Below are 13,501 nucleotides of genomic sequence, written 5' to 3' on the forward strand. Positions count from 1 at the left end.
AAAAGGAGTTGTAAAAATCTACATGTGCAAAAACATGGAAATTGGAAATTTAAGTTTTGAATAAACATTCAAATCATAAAATTTTTGTTTTAAAATTAAAAGTACATTTTCTGTTAAGAATATAAACAATTCCCTTTTGTCTAAATGACATTTCCTGCAATGCTAAACAAAAATTCCCAGAGCACTATAGCTGGTCGCAAATGAAAAAATTTCTTTGATAGCTACTTGCATAACTGCCAACCTTTCATGCCAGTCATCAGTAATCACTCGGAGGCATATCCAGATGAGGGGGGGGGGGGGGGGTTGCCACGCCATCCCCAACACCCTTGTTAATAACAACACTACAGAACATACATTAAGCTACATTTTTCAGCATAGGCCTACAGCATTTTGAAATGAAGAAATGCACTCTTTACATAAAACGTCAATGTTGTCTGTGTCATACACTTTAAACTAACATTAAACTCTTTAAGTCAGATGTTTCGTTGCATGTTTTCCAGCCTGCAACTGTTTTTGGGGAAAATGTTTTTTGTGAACAACAACTCTGCATTCGTAACATCCGTATCGTCACTGTTTACAAAAAAAGACGAAATTGATTTATTGTCTGATTTCACTTTCGCATAATCTCGGTGTTTCTTGCAATCAAAATGTCTTCGGCAGTCGTCTCTACTTCCGTGGGCAACCGAAAAATCACTATTACAGACGTTGCAGAATAAGTGATTCTCAGACACAGATGAACGTGAAAAACACGGCCATTCACTTGCATAAATGTCCCGGTATTTTTGTAATAAAGGTGTTCTTTTGCTAGTACTTTCACTCCGCACAGCATCACGCTTCATTGTATTTTCAATGCCACTCTTAAACGGTAAAATAAGTGACGCGTAGCCCACGCAATCCAAACATAACGGCCATGTTTACAGTTAACTCGAAAAGGACGCCAAGACTGCTTGAAAAAATCGCCGCAACAGCGCTACTATTGCAAGATATCGACAGCGATAACTATCGTACTCACAGCGTCACCGATATCGTTCTATAGTAAACAAATATCACTTAAACGGCTTTTTGTGGTTTTTGTAAAAAAAATCCGTAATACTTTCTTACCGACCCGTAATTCAGTAATATATGTCACTACACCGTAATAATTACGGACAATCCGTAATGGTTGGCAGCTATGTACTTGTCATCTACAAATAATATGGTGTTTAATTTCTTAAATCCCTTTCCTGAAATATTTTTTCTTCAAATCTTTTTCCTTGAATACTAAATCTTTATATGGTATTTCAGGATTTGCAGATTTGATTGGCTCATCCCTAATATATATTTTAACTTGAGGGGCCCTTCACTATCTGGGACCCGAGAGAGTCGAACTGCTTCCCCCTCCTCTAAGAGCAGACCTATTTTCAGGTATGGAAATTCTGAACAAAGTTTCTGGCTACAAATTTAGCCATTATAAAATTAATGCAATAATGCTCCACATCATGTTGGGAAATCTGTAAGTGGAACTACTTAGAACTTGCTTCAATAGTAAAAAAATCACCTTGCATGAGGAAGTATCTGGAATGCTGAAATATGCATAATCTAATGGTTAAATTTAACAGCTAGGTAAGCATTCAGTCCTTATGGCCTTATGGGGCACACTAACTAAATTTTTGAAGAACATTTTAACCATATTAGATATGGAATTAAATGCATAGCAAAGAAATATCAATATTGACAATAGACTGAACATATTTCCACCTCAGGTTGGACAATGCTGTCACTACTGAGACAAACATGTACTTCAATAGCACTTGCAAAGCTCTGTGATGGATGAGCCCATCAAACAAATTGCCAAGATATGACAACTGTTGGAAGCAGTTTTCCCAGAGATACCTATAATACTCCGCAGGAAATGTAGAGATTTTTACGACGGACAAGATTGAGAGAAGCGATGCTACATCATAATCAAAGGCATGGAAGTAAGGTGATAGGCAAATAATGATTAAGATTATGAATACAATTTTCCTAATATCCATTGTAATATGATGACCGCTTTGTGCACCTCTCTGGTGGATTTGTTGCAAATATTAGTAAAGATTGAAATAGGATGATGAGAATATCAGTTAAGTGAGATACCAGAATTTATTTACACAGATTTCCAAATGTTGCCATAAAATATGGTTTAAAATATTATCTTACTATCCAGGATTACTTGTTGCTGATGACTTAAAAATTTATAGGAAAATAGTAACACTTAATGATTGTATTTTATTACAATATGACATTATACAAAGTTAACCATTAGTGTAAATTAAATTTGGTTTCACTAAATAAAGAAAAAAAATATATATAATATCCTTCACACAGAAATACCAACCATTTAGATTTGATTACTCTTTAGAAAACACTATAATCACTAATGTGTCATTCTAGATTCTAAATTATTTTTCCACAAACATATTAATTATTTATGTTCTTCCTCTCGTACAACCCTTGTTCTCATCAAATTTATTACTTTTTATGCCACCAACCCGGATTTAAATCTCTCTTATTTTGCTTTAATAAGATCTAAATTGGAATACTGTTCAATAATTTGGAATGACATTAAGATAGCGGTTGTAAATAAATAAGAAAGTGTACAAACCAAGTTAATCTAATTACTAAATAATAAAAACCTTCCTGCACATAAACTAATCCCTCTCGCTGAACGTAGAGTCTACATAGATTATCAGTCTGTTGAAAATTGTTTTAACTTTAAAATTAATTGTACCTACTTCCTTGAGAATACTGGGCTAAAAATACCTCAATTAAATACTCGTCAACCACAAAAATACTGTACTCTTTACAATTACATGACAATATTTACAGATAAATCATGAATTACAGTAATCACATTTCTAAAGCTAAAAGTTTACCTCCTCAGTAATTTATTTCATTTAATTTTATTCTATTTTATTATATGTTTATTTTAGGTTCTTATTTATGTCTATATTGTATGATATGTTTTGTACTAGGTGTGTATATATTTAGTGTATGTTATGTCATTATTCTTAGGCTATGAATCAGTTTGTATTTGTTGTTGTCACTGTTGTTATGTGGTACTCTTGGCCTCGTGTGTTGGCCATTGCAGAAGTTTTTCCTGCGGTGGTACCAACTTTGTTTTTGTGTGTTTTGTCTCTGTGTTGTGCCCACCACTAAAGTCTATCAGTGGGCATGTTACAATTTTTAAATAAATAAATACAATAAAATAAATTAATTACATTCAAAATAAACAAATATTTTAATTCTTAAAGGTGTATGTCCCATTCCAAGTCATTATTTATGTTTACATTCCACGTAGTCAAACTTTCTAACTTTTTGAGTGCCTGAACTTTCACAAAATGTGTGTGTGTGTGTATATATATATATATATATATATATATATATATATATATATATATATATATATATATATACATACACACATACATATACACACACACATACACACATACACACACACATATATATATATACACACACACACACACACACACACATATATATATATAGCATACTTTTTGCATAATTAGCTGGTAAAGTTGAATTTTTAACAATCTTGTGCAGTATGGATAGGGAGAATGAAATATAAAATAGAAGTGGAATGGTTTTTAGATTTAAAGTAATTTTATCAGCTACAATGTAATATGGTTTAATACCTTCCAGGAAAACAAAAATTATTTAATTTTACCTGACCTTTCATTACAATTTTTAAGATTTTAAAAGGCTGAATAAAATGTAATCAACTTTACTGAAACATTATTAAACCATACTAGTAGCCATTAGCATTGCCGTTAAAGTACAAAATTTTCAGTTATTTATTCAATTTGGTTCTCCTTACATACTGCACAAAATTGTTAAACATTAAACTTTGCCAGCTAATAATGCAAAAAGTATGCACTAAGTATTGTTTTCATTTTGCTGAAGTTTGGCCACTCAAAATTTAACCGCATGGAATGTAAATATAAAATAATGACCTGGAATGGGACATACACCATTACGCTTATTTTGTAAACATGTGTATTATTATGTATTATACATTACAATTATGGATAATATTTTATGGTGAAGTTCATTAAAACCACACACACACACACGGCAACAACACCCTTCGCCAAACATACATTCTAGGTCAGGCTATCAATGATTAACTTAAGTTCTGTCAAATTTCTGCATCATAGTTAGGTCTCAGTACAGGTTATTCAGCACTACAGAATTATAGCTTATGACAGGAAGCACAATGGAACACCAAATTTTTTATATGTAATATATACATGAAAAATCCTAGGTATTTTATTTTCAGTGTTTTAATTGTTTATGCACCCTAGAGACAATATTTTATTTTTATTTTTTTAGACCAATTTTGTTTTTGTAACAGGAGATATTGCTGTTTTTTTTCCATTTCATATATTCTGTTTATTCATAAAGATAATGTATTATTGAACAAATATGACACTGAAATGATTCATAATACTTATTACACCAAAATACTGTAATTTTCAAACTTTAAACATGATGCAATTTAAATTGAAATAATTAGTAATATGCATGTCTTGGCAAGAATTAGCCTCTTCAATAAAAATAAATATGCAATTATTTGTGGTTTTGAAAAATGTACCAATGTCAGTCATGTAAAATACGTTGATATGAGATGGAAGATCAAATAAAGTCAAATAAATTATTTCCTATGCATTTAATCCGCACATTTTTTGTACACACTACACACTAAATAAATGAGATTAATTGAATTAAACTATCACATTTTTGTTTTGTTGAAATGCTGATTAATTTCATAATTTAAGGTACAATTTGGTACAATATGGTGTATTCACTTGTATATTCGTGCTACATAGTGTAAAGAAAAGGTTTAGGAGTTTTTGAGTTTTATCACAATGCATTGTAAAATTCTATCCCTATGCATCACACTATACAAGAAGTCATTATTCATAGGATTTGTGTTAATTTTTATTTTCTGTGGCTGTCATGTGAGATTGAACAATTATGTTAACTTCATTCATGCACAGTGCGACTCCGTTTGAACAAAACCTGACTGGAAGTATAATTTACATATGATACTTTAACTGAAAGAATAATTTACATGATGTTACACCCAAACATACACAAAATAAATAAATGAACAACATTCCAAACAAGATACTCTCACATTGTTATTTTACAATGACCAATTGATTGTTCGTACGACGAAAAGTGTACCACCATGATTTATATAAAATTAGTTTAGCTCTAGCTAATGTCATTAAATAAATACCTAGTATAATAAAGCCATAAAAATGTTTATTTCTGTGGACACTTCTAATTTTTATTACATACATGTTAAAAATGTAAAAGTTTTGAACGCCACCACCAACATTGAAAACAACACATTATTGGCAGTGAGTTAGTAACCTCATTGGATTTCCATTGTTATCTTAGCATGAGCAATGGGAGTATGAGGATGTGTCGCTCACAGTAAAGTAATAATAAGTTGTATTTATCTGATTATCTGTGCATTTTTAATTAATAGCATGCATTGGCAACATACTTCTTGCAAATATATGTTGGGTAGTGAGTTATGTATATTGTCAATAAAAAATCCACGCTAGTACTGTTAAACTGAAAGCAAAGGCAGGTCAATGGATAAAATCACGCACTTTTGTACACTTAAAGTGCAATCGTTGTGTGTGTGTTGTAAAAAACTCTGTACATAGTAGTAGTTTGTTATTATTGTCGTTCTCATAGATAATCTAATTAAGATTCAGCTGTTGTTTGCACTTTTAAGTGCATAATTTAATCTTTGCAAATTCTGTTCACTGCAATACAAATGCTAAAAATCGTAAGGAAATTGTAGTTTGTTCCAAATAGATGCTTAATTTTAAAAACAAGCATGTAAAACAAGCAATAATAGTGCTGCTATCTACAATTAAATGTAGTAACTAGTAGTCTAGTAGTGCCTGGGTTCTGCCAAGTAATGAATTCGGAAGGTAACTCGTTGCTTAACTGTTTCAGCATTAAATAATTTTTTTTTGTTGCAGTATGATACTTTGGACTTATTTTGTTAAAAACAAATGAACATAATGTGGCTTTGCCTTTGCTGGATTTATTGTAAATGACGTACTTTACCCAGCATGAAGGGCTAGCAATTGCATATTAGTTTTCATACACCTACATTTTACATATATTAATAACATACATATTTATAATGGAGAATTAGAAAACATAGGAACTGTTTTAATATATTATTGGCTTGAATTAAAAATATTTTTTCAGTCTTCTCGGATAGTCGCTGTTTGTAGAGCATTACAAGACATCTTTTAGTATTTATCCACGCTAAACACAGCGTGTTATCATTTCACATACCTTGTTAAAACAGTTTTTTTTCAGAACGAAACAACATTTATACCATGTATGAGTATAAATTGTCTAGTCCAGTGCGCCTACTAAATTACAAAACCAAACGGCTTCAACGTGGCAAACAACTAGCTGCTCCAGCTAGACCTAAACTTAAGGAAGATCTCTGACTTCACCGCTACAAATCACGAGGGTGTCCGTGCAAAACAGTACTCTCTCTTTAGAAACTTTTTTTCTCAGGAAAAGAGTGTGCACTGATTCTAACAAATTACCTGATATTTTAATGGAATAATGACAAAAAACATGAATCAGCCATTTTGTCAGAATCACATTATCATGACTTTTAATAATTACACAAATTATCAGCTATAGTTTAATTTAACTTGCAGAAAACTGGAAAGTTAATCCCATGGTGAAATTTCTTAATTTGAATTATACAATAATTTTACTGATAAATTGCTTCACATTATAAACTTTAGACATTATTTCAGAGAAAAACCACAATCTCAGGACAAGACAAGAGAAGGAAAAAATTTGACTAACTTTGAAATTATTGATTATTATCCATTTCATTAGCTTGCCAACTATTACAAATTTAAATCTCAAAACTGAGTAAAATTTTACACCACACTTATTAAATTGTATTGTGGGTTACACAACAAATCTGCCATTATATAACACAGATACATAACAGATGAAACTATGAAGCACGCATTAATAAATAATTTTATGCATATTTTAACACATAGTTCACTTTTTGTTTCATGGGAAAAAAGATAACATAGGATAAGAAATTATATTATTTATGGATAAGAATTAAGAATTTAACGAATACATTTAGATATATACTTTTTAGAGCTACATGGAACTGAACAGATTTACAGGGACCACGACAGAAATGCAGTTTTTAGTGACAGCACGGTATGAAAAGTGCGGCGAATAATGTGTAAAATAATTAACATCTGATGGAGATTTAAATACAGAATGAACAAGCTATTCAAAAAGTAAAACGCACAGCGAGGACTGAAGCTGCATTCTCTGTCTGCGACAACGGTTACGGAAAGTAAACAAGAGAGAGAGAGGTGTATAGGGGGTGTACAGACAGAGACGAAGAGAAAGAAGCGTAACAAACAAAGAGGTGTAGCCAGTCAGAGCACCGACTTACTTCACTCCCAGCTTGGTGGCGACGCGTCTCCACGGCGAGAAATAGCAGCCAGTGGTCCTGGCAGTGAGAGCGTGCGGGGAATGGATGTCGGAAAGCAACAGATTAGCACAAGGGGGCGACACGCCTCACTTCACATGCCTGGTACACAACCAGCATACCTCCCGTCCCTGCTATGTCCCCTCCTCCCTCATCAAGGACACACACAGCCATCACAGCGTACGGAGAGAAAATCACCACCGCTACCACCACGACCTCCACAACAATCGTCCAAGAACAGCGTTAATATATTCATGACGACCATCAAAACTATTACACACTCATGCCCGACACCTACCAAACACAAACCCAACGGTACATTCCAAAACCTAACCCAATGTAACAAAAAGTTAATTAGCAACATTACAACATCACAGCCAGCATCATTCCCAGCATAGTATATTATAATGGGGGACGAACAAGGCAGGACAATATGCAATGTGGGACACTTTACTAACAATGGAATAACTACAAAAAAGCATCAGTTCTTAGTTTGGTGCACAAATAAAAGTGTAAACATAACAACAAAACTTATAAGTTGAACCTAATGCCACAAAAAACTCTTAAGCGGAACCTAGTTTTTTTATGACAGTTACGTTTTTAATGGATGCCTTATATGATTTGCCCAAATGCTATGCACAATGGTTGTAAAATTACAACATATATCAGAATACTTTAAGTAAGTAAGCTGCATATGATTTTTAATATTTTACAAACAGTATTTTATTATTTAGGTAGTTTAGCCAACATTAACAAAAATAAAAAAATGCATGTGATCAGCTAAATTTGAGTAAATGAGTTTTATAAGGTTTTGTTTTGCAAAAAACTAATAGCAAACACATGCATGAATAAGGAACACAAAAACAAGTACAATTAAACAGGATTTTCCCTTTCGTAAATATATCAATGGTGTGTGTGTATATATATATTATATATTTTTTTTCTACAGTAACTAATAAGTTTTAATGTGACACCATTACCTAATTAGTCATAACCTAAAATTTCTATGTTCATAAGTTTACATTAATTATTCATAGCAACAGATTTTACACCGCTTTCTCTAAAAAATTTTAAAATTTTTTTTACTGTACTTTTGGATCATTTTAGTTACAGAAAACTTGTCCCCATGATAGAAAATAACAAAGTATCAGCTGCAACTTATACCGTGTATTGTGTCTAAACAATTCTAATTAGAATACCCACACTCTCACAGGCTATTTCAGTGCATTGCTTACTGATAACACACAGGCTAAAGTTATGCTCTGAATAGAATGATAGCAAAACAGCAAGGTTAATACTGAAAGGTGTTATCATTATTTCAATGAACACTAGTAAATTCTTAAAGAAATAGATCTTCGAATCTTATGCTAAATAAAAAAGGTTAGAATATCTATCTTGATTAGAACATGCGAGGAAAAAAGCTCATAAATGAGACAAAATTAAATGTAAACAAAAAATAAACATAAAGTATGTGAACTACATTCAAATGCATGACAATGTTGAATTCATAAAAAGTTTATTTACATCTTTTGAATGCTTAATTGAACCCTTTCTTCAAAATAGCAAGTTATGTATTTGTGAATTTGATGACCTGTAACACTTTTGACACAAGTAAAAAGGAGGACAGTAAAATTCAAGAAATAGTATGACTATATGAAACATGTTATTAAACATTCACAGTAATACAAAATAAAAATTTTTTCCCTCCAAAAATAAAGAAAAATAAAAGCTCTCGCTTATAAACAGCGATTGCGTAATATCTTTAAGAATGACTTTAGCTTATTAGATTTAGCTAGGTTCAAAAACAATCAATGATCCAGAGGAATTGGAAGAATTTTTACGAATAAAGCCTGCTGAATGCAGTGTTACCAAGCTGCTTCTCCCCATGCCTAAAGAGTCTGCAAAAATGTTGTATATGAACCTACTGTAATGTGAAGTCTGACTACTTACGTAATCCAGTTATTGTTACAAATGTAACTACGAACGTTTAGTGTTACAATATTTCAAAGCCAACCAATTTAAATTGTTACTTTGTGAAACATTCAAAGATATTTAATAAATATAACTAATTACTTTTGTATGCCTAGCAGCCAGCCATTCTGATAAAGCAAAGCACCAAAACTTATTGTGTGTTCGAGCAGAAAGAGTGCCAACTCACACAAGAACCACGACCATAGCAATGTGATTCTTACTTTCACAATAGAGTGCAGACTTGTTGGTGAGATGTTTAGAGCACCAATCGCATGCATACATACTAATATAACTAAATATATAAAAGTACTTCAAAAAGGGTAATATTGTAAAAATCTAACACTTGTTCAGCCTTGCCTGCAGAGTTGATCAGACATTCAAGAACTTCACAATGTTCTAGGCTTTGAATATATATACTGTATAGAAGTCGCGAGTGGATAGGATTTACTCTACGTTTTTCAGAAGCGTATAATGAGCAGCTTGGGAACTTCACCGCTGCAGTGCGCTGCCGTAACGCCCTGTATCGTCTTAGTTGTTATTTATACGTTAGAGCGCAGCACTGTCGCCCGCTGTCATTCCCCGCTTCCCTCATAAATCATTCACTGCAGCTCAACGTCGTTCAACAGGAGGGGGAAGGGGTGTCTGAAGAGTTGGACACTTGTCCGCTAGGGACCACCACAAGTCGATGCCCTAGAGATGGTGGCGATTGCGACGGTGAATTAACCAACTACCTCAAAACCGTATTAGAATTTTTAACCTGGGCTGGCGACTTCTATACAGTATATATATTCAAAGTTCTAGGTAATGTTTTAGGTATAGACACCATTGCTGTAGTCTGTGGCTGGTTGGGTTAACATGGAAAACAAGTTAAGGGTAACTACTCTATTTCTTCATTATACTCAGGTAGCTACCGAAAAGGAGTCTGCATGCACTTACTTTGCACCATGCACAACAGCATGCAACATACATGGAAATTATAAATTCATTGCAGCCCATACTAATGCATACATGTACACACACAAAAAAATACAACCAAAACATTATTTTATTAAATTTTTATCCTAATTGACAGGATAATATCTCAAGGCATGGGGTGGTCATGTCTGCATGATTACACGCTCACTGCATAAAGCCATTTTTTTCCTTCAGATAATTGTTGTGTCATATTGGATAAATGCCCTAAACATTGGATGAAGTGTAGTGTTTGCAGTGTGGAAACAGTTTTAAATGACTTTTTTTATTATTATGAAAGTGACTCTTTTTAACGATGGAGATTATAATTCATACTTACTAATCATCGTCAGATTTGGTCAAGCACCTTTTCCGCAATTTTTTGGGCGTATACAATGTGGTGATTGCGAGGTTAAAAAGTGACTTCTACTGTCACAGTATGTCCTCTAATGGGAATTCCTAACTCCATGTCTCAAGGTTCTGAACAAATTAAAAAAGTTTCTTATATACGGAAAAAAAAGCGCTTAAAGAAGCATAGCTTAAAAAATAATTCAAATTTTCCAAAGCAGAAATTCTTAGACAGTGTACATAGAAAAACCAGGTAACTAGATCATTATCAGTTAAAACTTCAGAATACTTCAGCAAGGAAAGTATGAACATTTCAACTCTAAAGATGTATACCAATTTGCTTTGCAGCAAATATTCTTTCCAGAGGATTGGATTTCCCAAAAAAGTGAACAGTAGAACACAAAAAAATTGTATGAATATGCATTATTTGCAAAAGTGTAGTGGAAATATCTATTGCTTGGAAAAAAAAAAAAAATTAAACTGGAAACAGCCAAAACACAATACCCTATTTCTGATTCCAGTCCCAATTCAGACCACATGGATGAACCAAAAACGCCATGCATCATCACGATCTGGGATTCTGCACGATAGGAGAGACTAACAACACCATTGCCAAACAAAGAATCGCCCAACATTTTTAGCTTACATTTTCAGATCCTACAAACATCTAGAATGGTCACTTTTCAAGAGACACAATGCCCAACACATTTTAGCATAGGAACACACATGCCCAATGAAATGACTTTCTAAACACTTTTCCACAGGAGGGAATGCCAAAACCTTAAACGGCTCTTTCCACTCCCTACAGGAACAAGATGTTTACAGAGTCTTGGTTATCAGCAATACACACATATCCCTTCCATCAACTTTCACAACTGCTGCCCTGTTCTCACAATCTCCAGCTACCAGCTTGCCGAGTAGAAACACTTAAAGCTGTATCTCTCTCCCAGTTCTAGCTCTGAAAGATGTACAGGTAGTCTTCAAATACCTGGTCAACTAATTTCATCATTTTTTCAAGTACTTTTGATAAAATTTTGTTATATCACGGGGTCTCTTTTTATATACAAGCCATATTAAAAATTTGATTTTGGACAAACGCCATTGCAGGTTTGCATTGTTTGTCATGTAATATAAAACACTGAAGAAATTGTATTAAATCAAAATTCCCCATTACACGAATCATTTTAAAAAATAAATATAAAACATAACAGAAATATATCTACTACAGGTAGGAACATGTCAATTTTTATATTAGAAAGCTAAAACCCATTCAGAAGTGTTTTCCAAATGATTTAAGTTGATGTATCTTCAACCATTTATATTATGTGCATATGTAAACTGTGATGTGGCACCAAGTACAAAGACAAAATAAAACTTAACAAAAGGCTGCTGCAAATCAAAGTTACTTGACATCCCGCACCGTTACTGATTACTTTGGGACTGTTTGGGAAATCAAGACCAGTCCAGTTTTGTTGCTTGTTAACTTGAGGGTTATATCCATTACCCATTATGATACTCAACTTGTAATTGCTTTGGTGTGCTTCTACTGATGCAATTGTTTTTATATTTATTTTTATAAATTACTTAATATCTTGTGAACAGATATTTACATTTTTTTCAAGCAATTTTTTATGTGCCTAAATCCACAGTGACTCAGTCAAATCATTATCTAACAAATACATTATTACTAGATTTTGAAGCACCACAGTATGTAGGTTCTGTGCTACCATAGCCACCTTGTGAGATATTAAGCACTTGTGGTGGAATAATGATAAAGTGAGGCACTTAAAAGTCATGTTGAACAAATTGTGGGGGGGGTTAACCTAGAACCAATTTTTAAGAACCGGAACCACCGGGAACTGAGGGAACCAAGAGAACCAAGGGGAATGTAGAACCGATAGATCACCAAATGAAGTTATACTGAAGTGAGGGTACAATGTTTTCCCCACAAGTACACAACTTTGGTTAGTATAGTGTTATGGATAAATACAGGTGATTACGGTTGTGATTTAACCCTCAAATAATTTATGTCTTTTGTATATTAGTGCAAGGCAAGTTGCGTAAAAATTGTGAGCTTACTGGCCCGAAAATACAGCAATTGTGACAAGAATCACTGGTTTTATTTTACATCCAAATTATCGTTCAGTTCTTACTACCTACTGTTCTAATTATGACATGATTCAATATATGGTACAATTCCTTACAACTTAAAAATCAACTATTCCGCTTCCAGGTAGAACGGTGGAATTGAAGCATCGAAAAATCGACATGCCCATTCCTAATTACCATCCATGTATTGACATGGAAATATGTAAAAAACTGAAGTGTGTAAATGTTAATTATTTTATTTAATTGTAGATAAAATGATTTTTGTAACCTCTAAGTCCACTAATCTTTTACGAGCTGGTAATTTTATTAATAGTGTGCACAAGAGAGTAACTAGATTCTTTCATTAATACCAAAAGACAGTGACATTTTCAAAGGTTCATTTTAAAATGTTACAGATTTGCACAAATACACTGCCATTTGATGTTTGTTGTAGAAGAGTCCAAGGCTTGCTATTAGAAGTTTAGATCTGATATTATATATAATATTGTCCTTTGCAAAAGGTTGATGACTGTATCAGCATATAATTCATTAACATAACAAAAACCATTACATAAA

The 13,501-nt window shown here is 32.9% G+C and overlaps 1 protein-coding gene across 4 annotated transcripts in view; it reads right to left on the reverse strand.

Annotated features, from left to right (window-relative positions):
• The window catches only part of LOC134534411 (rho guanine nucleotide exchange factor 18), a 180,689-nt gene that overhangs the window by 76,927 nt on the left and 90,261 nt on the right, over window positions 1-13,501 (reverse strand). The gene's annotated exons all lie outside the window — the stretch shown is intronic.

Source organism: Bacillus rossius, chromosome 1 (assembly GCF_032445375.1).
Source record: "Bacillus rossius redtenbacheri isolate Brsri chromosome 1, Brsri_v3, whole genome shotgun sequence".
NCBI classification, from domain to species: domain Eukaryota; kingdom Metazoa; phylum Arthropoda; class Insecta; order Phasmatodea; family Bacillidae; genus Bacillus; species Bacillus rossius.